The sequence below is a fragment of the Bubalus kerabau genome, chromosome 15 (genome assembly GCF_029407905.1).
Source record: "Bubalus kerabau isolate K-KA32 ecotype Philippines breed swamp buffalo chromosome 15, PCC_UOA_SB_1v2, whole genome shotgun sequence".
In the NCBI taxonomy this organism is placed as follows: Eukaryota; Metazoa; Chordata; class Mammalia; order Artiodactyla; family Bovidae; genus Bubalus; species Bubalus kerabau.
Genome location: NC_073638.1, coordinates 80,176,085 through 80,189,427, shown reverse-complemented (window position 1 = coordinate 80,189,427; position 13,343 = coordinate 80,176,085). Strand labels below are relative to the sequence as shown.

Here is a 13,343-nt window from a genome sequence, read left to right as displayed (position 1 = left end):
CCAGCCCAGCATTTCTCATGATGTACTCTGCATGTAGCCTTGAAATTGGCCTTATAAGATAAGTAGAGTTGCAGAAGAAAAAATAGTGCAGAGAGATAACGATTATGCAGCTCACTTGTGCCCATGAACGTAGCTATGGTTAGAAGCATAGTTATCTATAGATACAGCCATAAAGACAAGAATAGGTAAAAGATAGAAATAAAATAATAGTTCAGTATTAAAAAAAAAAAGAAAGAAACTGAAACAATGGCTTAATAGAAGTAAAGCAGCAGTGTATGATAATAGTCATTTTAAATAACATCTGGAGTTTTAGAAAAAAATCATTTTAATTGTAATAAAATGTGTACCTTCTTATCTCCTTTGGTTGCATTTGTTTCAAGTGTAGAAAATGCCCCTAACTAATGACACTGCCTTAAGAAAATTCATTTACCTTGGGCTCACAGATCACTCAAAGCTCCAGTCTCTCCTCTTTTTACTGTTTCTGGTCATTTACCTGTTCACCCTCCTAGGCAACCTGGGCATGATGGTGTTAATCAGACTGGACTCTCACCTTCACACACCCATGTACTTCTTCCTCACTCATTTATCCTTTGTAGACTTGTGCTATACCTCTACTGCAGCCCCACAGATGCTGACTAATCTGTTATCACAAAGAAGACCATCAGCTTTGCTGGTTGTTTTGCACAGTTATTTTTTCATAGCACTTCTCCTCACTGAGTTTTACATGCTGGCAGCAATGGCCTATGACCGCTACATGGCCATATGCAACCCTCTGCACTACAGTGTGAAGATGTCCAGGTGCGTCTGCATAAGCTTGACTCTTCCAGGCCATCCTGACTTTTTGTTTGAACTTTTGTAGATTAAATGTCGTCAACCATTTCTTCTGTTCTGACCCACCACTCATTAAGCTTGCTTGGTCTCAAACTCATGTCAATGAGCTTTCTTTGCTCATATCAGCAGGCTTCAACCTCTGCAACTCCCTCATCATCATCCTGTGTCTTATGCCTTCATTCTCGCTGCCATCCTCAGGATCAAATCAGCAAAAGGAGGACACAAGGCATTCTCCACCTGTGGTTCCCATGTGACGATTGTAGCCCTATGTTATGGGGCAATCTTCTGCACATATTTAAGATCACCAACAGATAAGAATGCTGAGGGATCCAAGATAATAGCTGTTCTACACCTTTGTACATCCAGTTCTTAATCCATTGATTGACAGCCTGTGGAACAACAATGTAAAACAAGCATTGAAGAGAGTCCCCAGAATAAATATGGTCACTCAGATGGCAACGCCTCCAATTTGCAATAAACGGTAACTCTTAACATTTGACTCAAAGACCTTTGCATTATCATGATGGGTTTTCAGGTTCTTTATGACTATATCTGCCAGAGTCCAGCTCCAGCAGCCAGGGAATCAGCCTGAAGGGGTGAGCAGTGTCGGCGGACAATGATGTAGCCTTTGACTCAAAGTACAGGACTACATGTTTATTTCAAGCTTCAGGTTTTCTTTTATACTTTGACAAAAGCATTAGGTCAGAGGTTTGACATTTTTAGTTTCCCCTACCCAGATTTATTGTCTCCAGAAATCATTGTTGTCCTACAAACAGAGTTCCTGCTTCAGCGATTCTCTCAGAATGGGCTTTACTATCTATTATCTACTTCCTCTTCTGTGTCCTATACTTAACTTGTGTAACTCATGCTACATTCCTCAGTTTATTTCTTATTTTTCTAAATCCTGTTTGTCCCTAGTATCTTAAGATCACTGTCTCCTAAAAAGGCTTCTAGCTATTCTTAATTAACCTTAAGGTCAGCAAACTTCTTTTGCAATAAACATTCCCCTCACAAACAGGTCTCAGATAACAATCCTTCCCCTAGCTTCAAGCTGCGGCCTATGTGCTCATCCTGGAACATTCTTTGTAAAGATCCTTGAACAAATGTCAGTGGTTAACTTTATGGATTATTTTCTGGGCACAACTGCAGAAGGCTTTGTGCTTTCTCATGATCCTGTCAAGAATAATAAGCACCTTAACATTCTTTCCAGCCAACTCAACAGAAGAAAGGAAGAAACAAGTCAGAATCACAAGAGCTAACTCCTTCATGCCGGGGCGTGCCTGCAGAATGAGGAGAGGGGGTTGGGGCCATGCCTCCATTTTGTCAGTAATGCCTAACGCGGCTCCCGACATATGTCTTTATGGAAGAATATTTCACCAAAAAATACTCAGGTCTGGAACAATGAACTACACTTATTAGTCTAGGCTGTTGCCCTTCAACATGTTGTCCATGAACCAGGTGAAACAGCATAACTTTGGAGGTCTCAGCTCCATGGGGGCAAGGTTCATGTGTAGTTTTGCCCACTGTTTGAAGTGAACATTTTTCACAAAACCTGTGAATAAGATGATTCTCGATAAATATTTCTTGAACTATTATTATAGCCCTTTCTCATTATGGAGAATTAAGTACAACCTCTACACACTACCACTTTCCAGAATGGTCTTCAAGAAGAATTCTTAACAATCTAAAATCCTATTATGTGACTTTAAATATGCATGTCTCACCTTTCCCACTGTGAAAAAGAAATGGTTTAAGGACACAAATCATCATTTATTCTTCTATTATACTCTCTATATTCATAGCAAAGTGCAAGCAGAAGTTTTTCCTTGAAAATTTATTAACTCTATGGATTAATGAATAAATGAATGAATGAATGATTGCCTCTACCCAGAATGTAGCACTGCATGAGCTTGCCACATATCTTTCCTAAACAACATGATATCAAAGACTATCTATTAATCTGTTTAAACCCAATCTCACAATTCATTAATAGCAATATGACAGAGAAAGTTAATTATCCTCCACTGTCCTCAGTTTCCCTTTTCTAAAGTGAATAAAATAATACCAATGACCCAAAGAGTTTGTGAGGATTGACTGAAATAATCCATGTAAAGTGGTGAGGTCAATGCCTCACACATATTAAGGATTTGATGTCTATTACCCACAATCAATTATTTACATTCATTTTTTTCCCTGCAGTTTTTAAACAAGAGAGTCACTCACCCCATATGATCTCCCTACAGAATTTCAAGTGTGAGGGATGAGGTTGTGTATTCAATAAATGCAAATGTACCTGGGAAGCAATATACAAGAAAACAAGAAGTGCAGTATATTTGCTGAATTATGCACTGCACACAACCTTTAAATTATCCATCAATATTTGTTAACTTTTATTTTCTTTTTGGCCACATCATGAGACACATGGCATGTGGGATCTTGATTCTCCCCATCAGTGTTTGTTGATCAAGTATTAATCTCCAGGGCACAAGCTAAACTGTGGAGATTACAGTTCTTACAGATAAGAGATTGCAGGCTAGTGGTGGCAACAGAAATATTAGTAGGTGATGAAAACTGAGTGTATTGGCCAAGGACGGGGCAAAGTGGTAGGACAGAGTGGAGGACGGAGGTGAAACCCAGTTCTGTGGAGGCAAGAAAGCATCCTTTGAGAATCCTTCCATGTAAGCATTTCCTAGTTTCAAGATTAACATGAACCAGAGGAGAACAAGGAAAGGACTAACTGAAAAGAAACCAAAACAAGAATTTTAAAGAAAGGTAAGAGAAAGAGGACAAACTGTGACTTCAGGTTGAGGAAAGGCAGCTTCCTTTCACATAATTAAAAAAGTGGTTTTGAAAGTATCTTTGCTATTAATTTCTCATTTAAATGCTTTCTTCTTTGCAATGACCCATTTTCTATTTTTTCAGTTTTCTAATTTTACTGAAGCTTTCAATGGTTAATGTCACATTGCTCTTGAAAATATGTGGGTTATTTTCAAATATTTTTTTTTTTTTTCTTTTTTTTTTTTTTATTTTATTTATTTATTTTTTTTTAATTTTATTTTATTTTTAAACTTTACATAACTGTATTAGATTTGCCAAATATCAAAATGAATCCGCCACAGGTTTACATGTGTTCCCCATCCTGAACCCTCCTCCCTCCTCCCTCCCCATTCCATCCCTCTGGGTCGTCCCAGTGCACCAGCCCCAAGCATCCAGTATCGTGCATCGAACCTGGACTGGCAACTCATTTCATACATGATATTTTACATGTTTCAATGCCATTCTCCCAAATCTTCCCACCCTCTCCCTCTCCCACAGAGTCCATAAGACTGTTCTATACATCAGTGTCTCTTTTGCTGTCTCGTATTCAGGGTTATTGTTACCATCTTTCTAAATTCCATATATATGCGTTAGTATACTGTATTGGTGTTTTTCTTTCTGGCTTACTTCACTCTGTATAATAGGCTCCAGTTTCATCCACCTCATTAGAACTGATTCAAATGTATTCTTTTTAATGGCTGAATAATACTCCATTGTGTATATGTACCACAGCTTTCTTATCCATTCATCTGCTGATGGACATCTAGGTTGCTTCCATGTCCTGGCTATTATAAACAGTGCTGCGATGAACATTGGGGTACTCGTGTCTCTTTCCCTTCTGGTTTTCTCAGTGTGTATGCCCAGCAGTGGGATTGCTGGATCATATATTTTTATATCAATTTCTAACATAATTCTCCAGTGATAAGAGAACAGATTCTGTATGGTTTCAATACCTTCAGACCCTGAACATTTTGCACCTTCTTTTATGTCCCTGGATATGTTCCAGTGTCTCTTAGTTTATAGTCTGTGGGAACTTGAATAGGCTTTGTATCTTACTATTGTGTGAAAATTGTATAAATCTTAATTATGCTGAATTGGTTCATGGTGTTTTCAGGACTACTGTATCCTTCTATGTTCATATATATATATATATATATATATATATATATATATTATTAGTTTTTGAGAGTCTGATACTAAAACTCCAACTAAAAATCTTATTTTTCATACTTAAAAATAATTGTAAAATATAGTGGAACTATATGTCATTTCATTCTGTATTTCCCAAATCTCCAGCATATGTGTTATCACACTTTCATAATTTAAAAAGTAAAAATGAAAGAAAAAGAAAAACTAGTCATTTGGGTACAGGAAGGCAGAAATTCAAAACTCACATTAGTCCAGGTTTGATGCATGATGCAGGGTGCTCTTCTAAGGGATTCCTGCCTGCAGTAGTGGATATAATGGTCATCTGAGATAAATTCAGGAGAAGGCAATGGCACCCCAGTCCAGTACTCTTGCTTGGAAAATCCCATGGATGGAGGAGCCTGGAAGGCTGCAGTCCATGGGGTCGCTGAGGGTCGGATACCACTGAGTGACTTCACTTTCACTTTTCACTTTTCACTTTCATGCATTGGAGAAGGAAATGGCAACCCACTCCAGTGTTCTTGCCTGGAGAATCCCAGGGACAGGGGAGCCTAGTGGGCTGCCATCTATGGGGTCGCACAGAGTTGGACACGACTGAATTGACTTAGCAGTAGCAGAGATAAATTCACCTATTCCAGTCCATTTTAGTTAGCTGATTCCTAGAATGTCAATGTTCACTCTTGCAATCTCTTGTTTGACCACTTCCAATTTGCCTTGATTCATGGACCTGGCATTCCAGGTTCCTATGCAATATTGCTCTTACAGCATCAGGCCTTCCTTCTATCACCAGTCACATTCACAGCTGGGTATTGCTTTTGCTTTGGCTCCATCCCTTCATTCTTTCTGGAGCTATTTCTCCACTGATCTCCAGTAGCATATTGGGCACCTACCGACCTGGGGAGCCACCTACCTCTTTCAGTATCTTATCATTTTGCCTTTTCATACTGTTCATGGGGTTCTCAAGGAAAGAATACTAAAGTGGTTTGCCATTCCTTTCTCCAGTGGACCACATTCTGTCAGACCTCTCCACCATGACCCACCCATCTTGGGTGGCCCCACATGGCATGACTTAGTTTCACTGAGTTAGACAAGGCTGTGGTCCTTGTGATTAGATTGACTAGTTTTCTGTGATTATGGTTTCAGTGTGTCTGCCCTCTGATGCCCTCTTGCAACATCTACCTTCTTACTTGAGTTTTTCTTACCTTGGACGAGGGGTATCTCCTCACTTCCTACCCTTCCTGACCTTGAACATGGAGTAGCTCCTCTCAGCCTTCGTGTGCCTGCTCAGCCACCACTCCTTGGACATGGGGTTGCTCCCCTCGGTCGCCACACCTGACCTCGGGCATGGGGAAGCTCCTGCCTGCCACCACCCCTGGCCTCAGGCGTGGGGTATCTCCTCCTGGCAGCTGCCCCTGATCTCGGATCTGGGGTAGCTCCTCTCAGCCGCTCCTGCACCATCACAGCCTGGCACTCATGGCCGCTGCCCCTGACCTCGAACGCAGGGTAGCTCCTCTTGGCCACCACCCCTGACTTCGAACGTGCAGTAGCTCCTCTCAACCATGCTTCTGTGAGGTCCGTTGCAGCCAGTGTGCTTCTAGTCAACAAAAGAGTCCAAAATGCAGTATTTGGATGCAATCTCAAAAACGACAGAATGATCTCTGTTCGTTTCCAAGGCAAACCATTCAATATCACAGTAATCCAAGTCTATGCCCCAACCAGTAACGCTGAAGGACCTGAAGCTGAATGGTTCTATGAAGATCTACAAAACCTTTTAGAAAAAAGATGTCCTTTTTATTATAGGGGACTTAAATGCAAAATTAGGAAGTCAATAAACAACTAAAGTAAAAGGCAAATTTGGCCTTGGAATACGGAATGAAGCAGGGCAAAGGCTAATAGAGTTTTCCCAAGAGAACGCACTAGTCATAGCAAACACCGTCCTCCAACAAAAGAGAAGAGTCTACACATGGACATCACCAGATGGATTATATTATTTGCAGAAAAGATGGAGAAGCTCTATACAGTCAACAAAAACAAGACAGAGAGCTGACTGTGGCTCAGATCATGAGCTCCTTATTGCCAAATTCAGACTTAAATTGAAGAAAGTAGGGAAAACCACTAGACCATTGAGGTATGGCCTAAATCAAATTCCCTATGATTATACAGAGGAAGTGAGAAATAGGTTTAAGGGACTAGATCTGATAGATAGAGTGTCTGATGAAATATGGAATGAGATTCGTTACATGGTACAGGAGACAGGGATCAAGACCATCCCTAGGGAAAAGAAATGCAAAAAAGCAAAATGGCTGTCTGGGGAGGCCTTACAAATAGCAATGAAAAGAAGATGATAAGTGAAAAGCAAAAGAGAAAAGGAAAGATATAAGCATCTGAATGCATAGTTCCAAAGAATAGCAAGAAGAGATAAGAAACCCTTCCTCAGTGATCAATGCAAAGAGATAGAGGAAAACAACAGAATGGGAAAGACTAGAGATCTCTTCAAGAAAATTAGAGATACCAAGGGAACAATTTACGCAAAGATGGGCTTGATAAAGGACAAATTTGGTATGGACCTAATAGAAGCAGAAGATATTAAGAAGAGGTGGCAAGAATACACAGAAGAACTGTATAAAAAAGATCTTCATGATGAAGATAATCACCATGGTGTGATCATTCACCTAAAGCCAGACATCCTGGAATGTGAAGTCAAGTGGGCCTTAAAATGCATCACTACGAACAAAGCTAGTGGACATGATGGAATTCCAGTTGAGCTCTTTCAAATCGTGAAAGATGATGCTGTGAAAGTGCTGCACTCAATATGATATGCCAGCAAATTTGGAAAACTCAGCAGTGGCCACAGGACTGGAAAAGGGCAGTTTTCATTCCAATTCCAAAGAAAGGCAATGCCAAAGAATGCTCAAACTACCGCACAATTGCTTTCATCTCACATGCTAGTAAAGTAATGCTCAAAATTCTCCAAGCCAGGCTTCAGCAATACATGAACCGTGAGCTTCCAGATGTTCAAGCTGGTTTTAGGAAAGGCAAAGGAACCAGAGATCAAATTGCCGATATCTGCTGCATCATGTAAAAAGCAAGAGAGTTCCAGAAAAACATCTATTTCTGCTTTATTGACTATGCCAAAGCCTTGGACTGTGTGGATCACAATAACTGTGGAAAATTCTGAAAGAAATGGGAATACCAGACCCCCTGACCTGCCTCTTGAGAAACCTATATGTTATCAGGAAGCAACAGTTAAAATTGGACATGGAACAACAGAGTAGTTCCAAATAGGAAAAGGAATATGTCAAGGTTGTATATTGTCACCCTGCTTATTGAACTTATATGCAGAGTACACCATGAAAAATGCTGGGCTGGAGGAAGTACAAACTGGAATCAAGATTGCTGGGAGAAATATCAATCACCTCAGATATGCAGATGACACGACCCTTATGGCAGAAAGTGAAGAGGAACTAAAAAACCTCTTGATGAAAGTGAAAGTGGAGAGCAAAAAGTTATCTTACAGCTTAACATTCAGAAAATGAAGATCATGGCATCTGGTCCCATCACTTCATGGGAAATAGATGGGGAAACAGTGGAAACAGTGTCAGACTTTATTTTGGGGGGCTCCAAAATCACTGCAGAAGGTGATTGCAGCCATGAAATTAAAGGACACTTACTCCTTGGAAGGAAAGTTATGACCAACCTAGATAGCATTTTCAAAAGCAGAGACATTACTTTGCCAACAAAGACCCGTCTAGTCAAGGCTATGGTTTTTCCTGTGGTCATGTATGAATGTGAGAGTTGGACTGTGAAGAGAGCTGAGCGCCAGAGAATTGATGCTTTTGAGCTGTGGTGTTGGAGAAGACTCTTGAGAGTCCCTTGGACTGCAAGGAGATCCAACCAGTCCATTCTGAAGGAGATCAGTCCTGGGTGTTCTTTGGAAGGACTGATGCTAAAGCTGAAACTCTAGTACTTTGGCCACCTAATGCAAAGAGTTGACTCATTGGAAAAGACTCTGATGCTGGGAGGGATTGGGGGCAGGAGGAGAGGGGGATGACAGATAATGCGATGGCTGGATGGCATCACTGACTCGATGGACGTGAGTTTGAGTGAACTCCAGGAGTTGGTGATGGACAGGGAAGCCTGGCGTGCTGCAATTCATGGGGTTGCAAAGAGTTGGACACGACTGAGTTACTAAACTGACTGACTGAGAGGGTGCTCAGGGATGGTGCACTGTGATGACCCAGAGGGATGCGATGGGGAGGGAGGTGGGAGGGAGGTTCCTTATGGGGAACACATGTATACTCAAGTTGGATTCAAGTCAATGTATGGGAAAACCAATACAATATTGTAAAGTAAAATAAAAAATTAATTAAAAAAAAAAAAAAACCCTACCCTGCCGCTCTCTAGACATGTGGCATAGAGTTTACTGTTCCTTAAGTGGAGGGTCTGATTCTTTAGCTGATATGACAGGAGGGAGTCCTTACCTGTAAGTGTCATTTTGAGGAATCAATTAAATCGTCAATGGGAAAGTGCTCCGTACATAAGAAGTGCTTAATAAGGTGATTGCCAAATACTCGTCTATTTCATAGTCCTGTTCATGCCTAATCTTGCCCAAGACATGGATTTCCTTTAGGAAGGACATTGCTAAGAGCTCTGGATTTTAGGAGAAGTGGAAGTTTCAGTATAAAAGAAAAAGAAAACATAAAATAAGACCATCTTCAAAATGTGAAAATGAAATCATTGCTTGCCTTCCACATAATTCTCAGGGCAAATAATAAATTAGAAAATATGAAAAAATATGCCTGAACATATGATTAGCTCTTTGATCCCACAGTGTTACAGTGAATCCCTGAAGGGCTGATTCCTAATGAAACACTTGTTTCTGCTGCTGCTAAGTACTTCTGAGATTTGCTTTAAGAACAGGCTCCTAACTCCCAAATCCTGCTAGAAATACATCAATGGTATTCAGCTTAGAGAGGCATCAGTGAACTTTGCTAGGCAGACGTTGAGAAAATGGATTCATATCCATACCAGAAGTAAGTCTTTGTATGTCTTATTTTTAAGTCAAGAGGAGATTGTTGTAAAATCTCAAGCAGGTGCACCAACTTTTACACTGTTTGCTCAAAATATACACATGCAAATCTTTATGTTTCAGGTGCTATTGTCTTGCCTGGAAAATCCCATGGACAAGCTGCAGTCCATAGGTTCGTGAAGAGTCAGACACGACTGAGCGACTTCACCTTCACTTTCATGCATTGGAGAAGGAAATTGCAACCCACTCCAGTGTTCTTGCCTGAAGGATCCCAGGGATGGCGGAGCCTGGTGGGCTGCCATCTATGGGGTCAGACAGAGTCGGATACGACTGAAGTGACTTAGCAGCAGCAGCTGTTGTTCAGGCATCTAGTCATGTCCGACTCTTTGCCACTCCATGGATTGCAGTGAACTAGGCTTCACTGTCTTTCACTATCTCCTGGAGTTTGCTCACACTTATGTTCATTGAGTCTGTGATACTATCCAATCATCTCTTCTATTGCCCTCTTCTCCAGTCCTCAGTCTTGAGCTCTAGCCCACTGAGCTGGGTTCCTCTCTACAATGATCTCACCAGGGTTGACCTCTTGCTTTCTGGACTATGTATCCTTCCTTTCTTTCTTCCTCCCATTTCTTTTTTGCAGAAGAGAGAATACTCTCCTGCTCCATGTACCCTATTGTCAGTTCTGCTGGCCTGAGTGCTGTAGGAATGGCTGATTTCATGTGCATATAACTAATGCAGTTGACAGGGCTCTCTTTTCAAAAACTTTACAGATTAAATATGATGTTCTTCCTCACTGTCTTGAAATCCTTAATTATTTTTAAACAAGGATGTTGTATATTTTCTCTGTTACTGGATTGTATCTACTGTGTAGATTGTCCTAGTTACCCAGGTTTAACAATTTGTAGATTTCTCCTGTCCTTGACAGAGAAGGCAATGACACCCCACTCCAGTGCTCTTGCCTGGAAAATCCCATGGATGGAGGAGCCTGGTAGGTTGCAGTCCATGGGGTTGCTAAGAGTTGGACACAACTGAGCGACTTCTCTTTCAATTTTCACTTTCATACGTTGGAGAAGGAAATGGAAACCCACTCCAGTGCTCTTGCCTGGAGAATCCAATGGATGGGGGAGCTTGGTGGGCTGTTGTCTATGGGGTCTCACAGAGTCGGACATGACTGAAGTGACTTAGCCGCAGCAGCAGAAACTGTCCTTGAATTGCTCCTTTGCAGTCTCTTCCTCCATCAGAGAGAGGCCTGTGAGGGAGTAAACCCACCCACAAGTGCCCTGTTAAGAAGATGCTCACCTGTCATTCTAGGCTAACAAAGGTAGCCAGGTCAGCTGTGATTTTCTTTCTTACTCTCCATAGATGTTTTGGTATATCTCCACCTATCAGTACTCCTGCTGCCCTCCAGCTGGGGTATGGCTGGATTCACACAGATCACTGAGACTGTGAATCGAGACCTTTTCAGATCCCAGAAGCAATCATTATGTGACATGTAATAAACAAGTCCTTCTGCAATAGTGAAGTGGTCCTTCAGTCTAATTTCCTGCCATGTCTTAATAGAATTTCTACATCCTGATATTTTTCTTTCTAGCATTTTATCTTCCAGTAACTACTACCTCTTCTCTCTCTAGGATTCTTGGGTGCTGAAGAACATGAAAAATCTCCTAAGCCACCTTGTTGCTGGCATACAGGCAGATAACCTGATTTCAGCTTATTTGTTGCTAGACACTTCTTATAAGAAAGCTGAAATAACCACCAATTAACTTTTTTTTCCTCCAGTGAATGTTGTGATATCTTGATAAAATCTCATAGGCAGAGATAAATCAGTCTCTCAATGAAGTGAAACATTTGTGCTTTAGTGGAGGTATCAGCTCTGACTTTCTGCTTTCCTCTGTATGATTTCTATACATGCACATATAGGCCTCAGTTCAGTTCAGTTCAGCTGTTCAGTCCTGTCTGACTCTTTGTGATGCCATGAACTGCAGCAGCCAGGCTTGCCTGTCCATCACCAACTCCCAGGGTTTGCTCAAACTCATGTCCATTGAGTCAGTGATGCCATACAACCATCTCAGCCTTTGTAGTCCCCTTCTCTGCCCACTTCCAATGTTTCCCAGAATCAGGGTCTTTTCCAATGAGCCAGTTCTTCGCATCAGGTGGCCAAAGTATTGGAGTTTCAGCTTCAGCATCAGTCCTTCCAATGAATAGTCAGGTCTTATTTCCTTTAGGATGGACTAGTTGGATCTCCTTGTTTACCAAAGGACTCTCAAGAGTCTTCTCCAACACCACAGTTCAAAAGCATCAATTCTTCACGATTCAGCTTTCTTTGGAGTCCAACTCGCACATCTATACATGACTACTGGAAAAACCACAGCTTTGACTAGATGGACCTTTGCTGGCAGGGTAATATCTCTGCATTTTAATATGCTGTCTAGGTTGGTCATAACTTTTCTTCCAAGGAGCAAGCATCTTTTCATTTCATGGCTGCAGTCACCATCTGCAGTGATTTTGGAGCCTAAAAAAATAAAGTCTGTCACTGTTTCCATTCTTTCCCCATCTATTAGCCACGATGTGATGGAACCAATGTCATGATCTTAGTTTTCTGAATGTTGAGTTTAAAGGCAACTTTTTCACTCTCCTCTTTCACTTTCATCAAGAGGCTCTTTCATTTTTCTTCACTTTCTGCCATAAGGATGGTGTCATCTGAATATCTGACATTATTAATATTTCTCCCAGAAATCCTGATTCCACCTTGTGCTTCATCCAGCCCAGCATTTCTCATGATGTACTCTGTATATAAGTTAAATAAGCAGGGTGACAATATACAGCCTCGGTATACTCCTTTCCCAATTTGGATCCAGTGTGTTGTTCCATGTCCAGTTCACATAGACCTACAGGTTTCCAGATGTATCACACATGGTATCTTTGCCTCTGGTCCTTATCCTTCCTAGAATATTCTCCTTTGAATTGCCTGATTGATTTTTCTTTCTCTTTCAGCTTGTTATTTAAAAAGTTGCTTTTACACGAGTTCCTTGTTAATGCTGCTGTTTAAAATTTAAACAACCTTTCCTTCACTTTCTTTCTTTTCCTCCATGCCAGAGTCATTTGAAACACTAATGATTTATTGTGGCATTATCCTTCTGTGTCCACTAGAATGTAAATGCCAGAAAGGCAGGGATTTTGAAGCTTTGGTTCATTTTTCCATCTACAGTGCATAAATACATAATGTATTAATTATCAATAAATACTTTTTTAGAACAGATCCTATTATTTCCATTTAAAATAAGGAAATGAAGTGACTTCTGGGTAAGAATCATTATCTACTATCAGTAACTACTATTAGCATATTCCATAGATGTATATTAAGTACTTAATATAAAATGGAAGGGAGGTATAGGTATGAAAGTGCTCTTTTTTAACTGTATTTCTAAATTATAACTACAGTAAATTTTAGTGACTTATTTGGAAATGAGGCAAGAATTGGGCAAGTTTAAAAAATGAAGTGTGAGAGAAATAAAAACAT

General features: G+C 40.6%; 1 pseudogene; it reads left to right on the top strand.

Moving 5' to 3' along the window:
- The first annotated feature begins 388 nt into the window (after positions 1 to 388).
- On the top strand, positions 389 to 1,323 carry LOC129628482 (olfactory receptor 5M11-like; annotated as a pseudogene).
- The last annotated feature ends 12,020 nt before the right edge of the window (positions 1,324 to 13,343 follow it).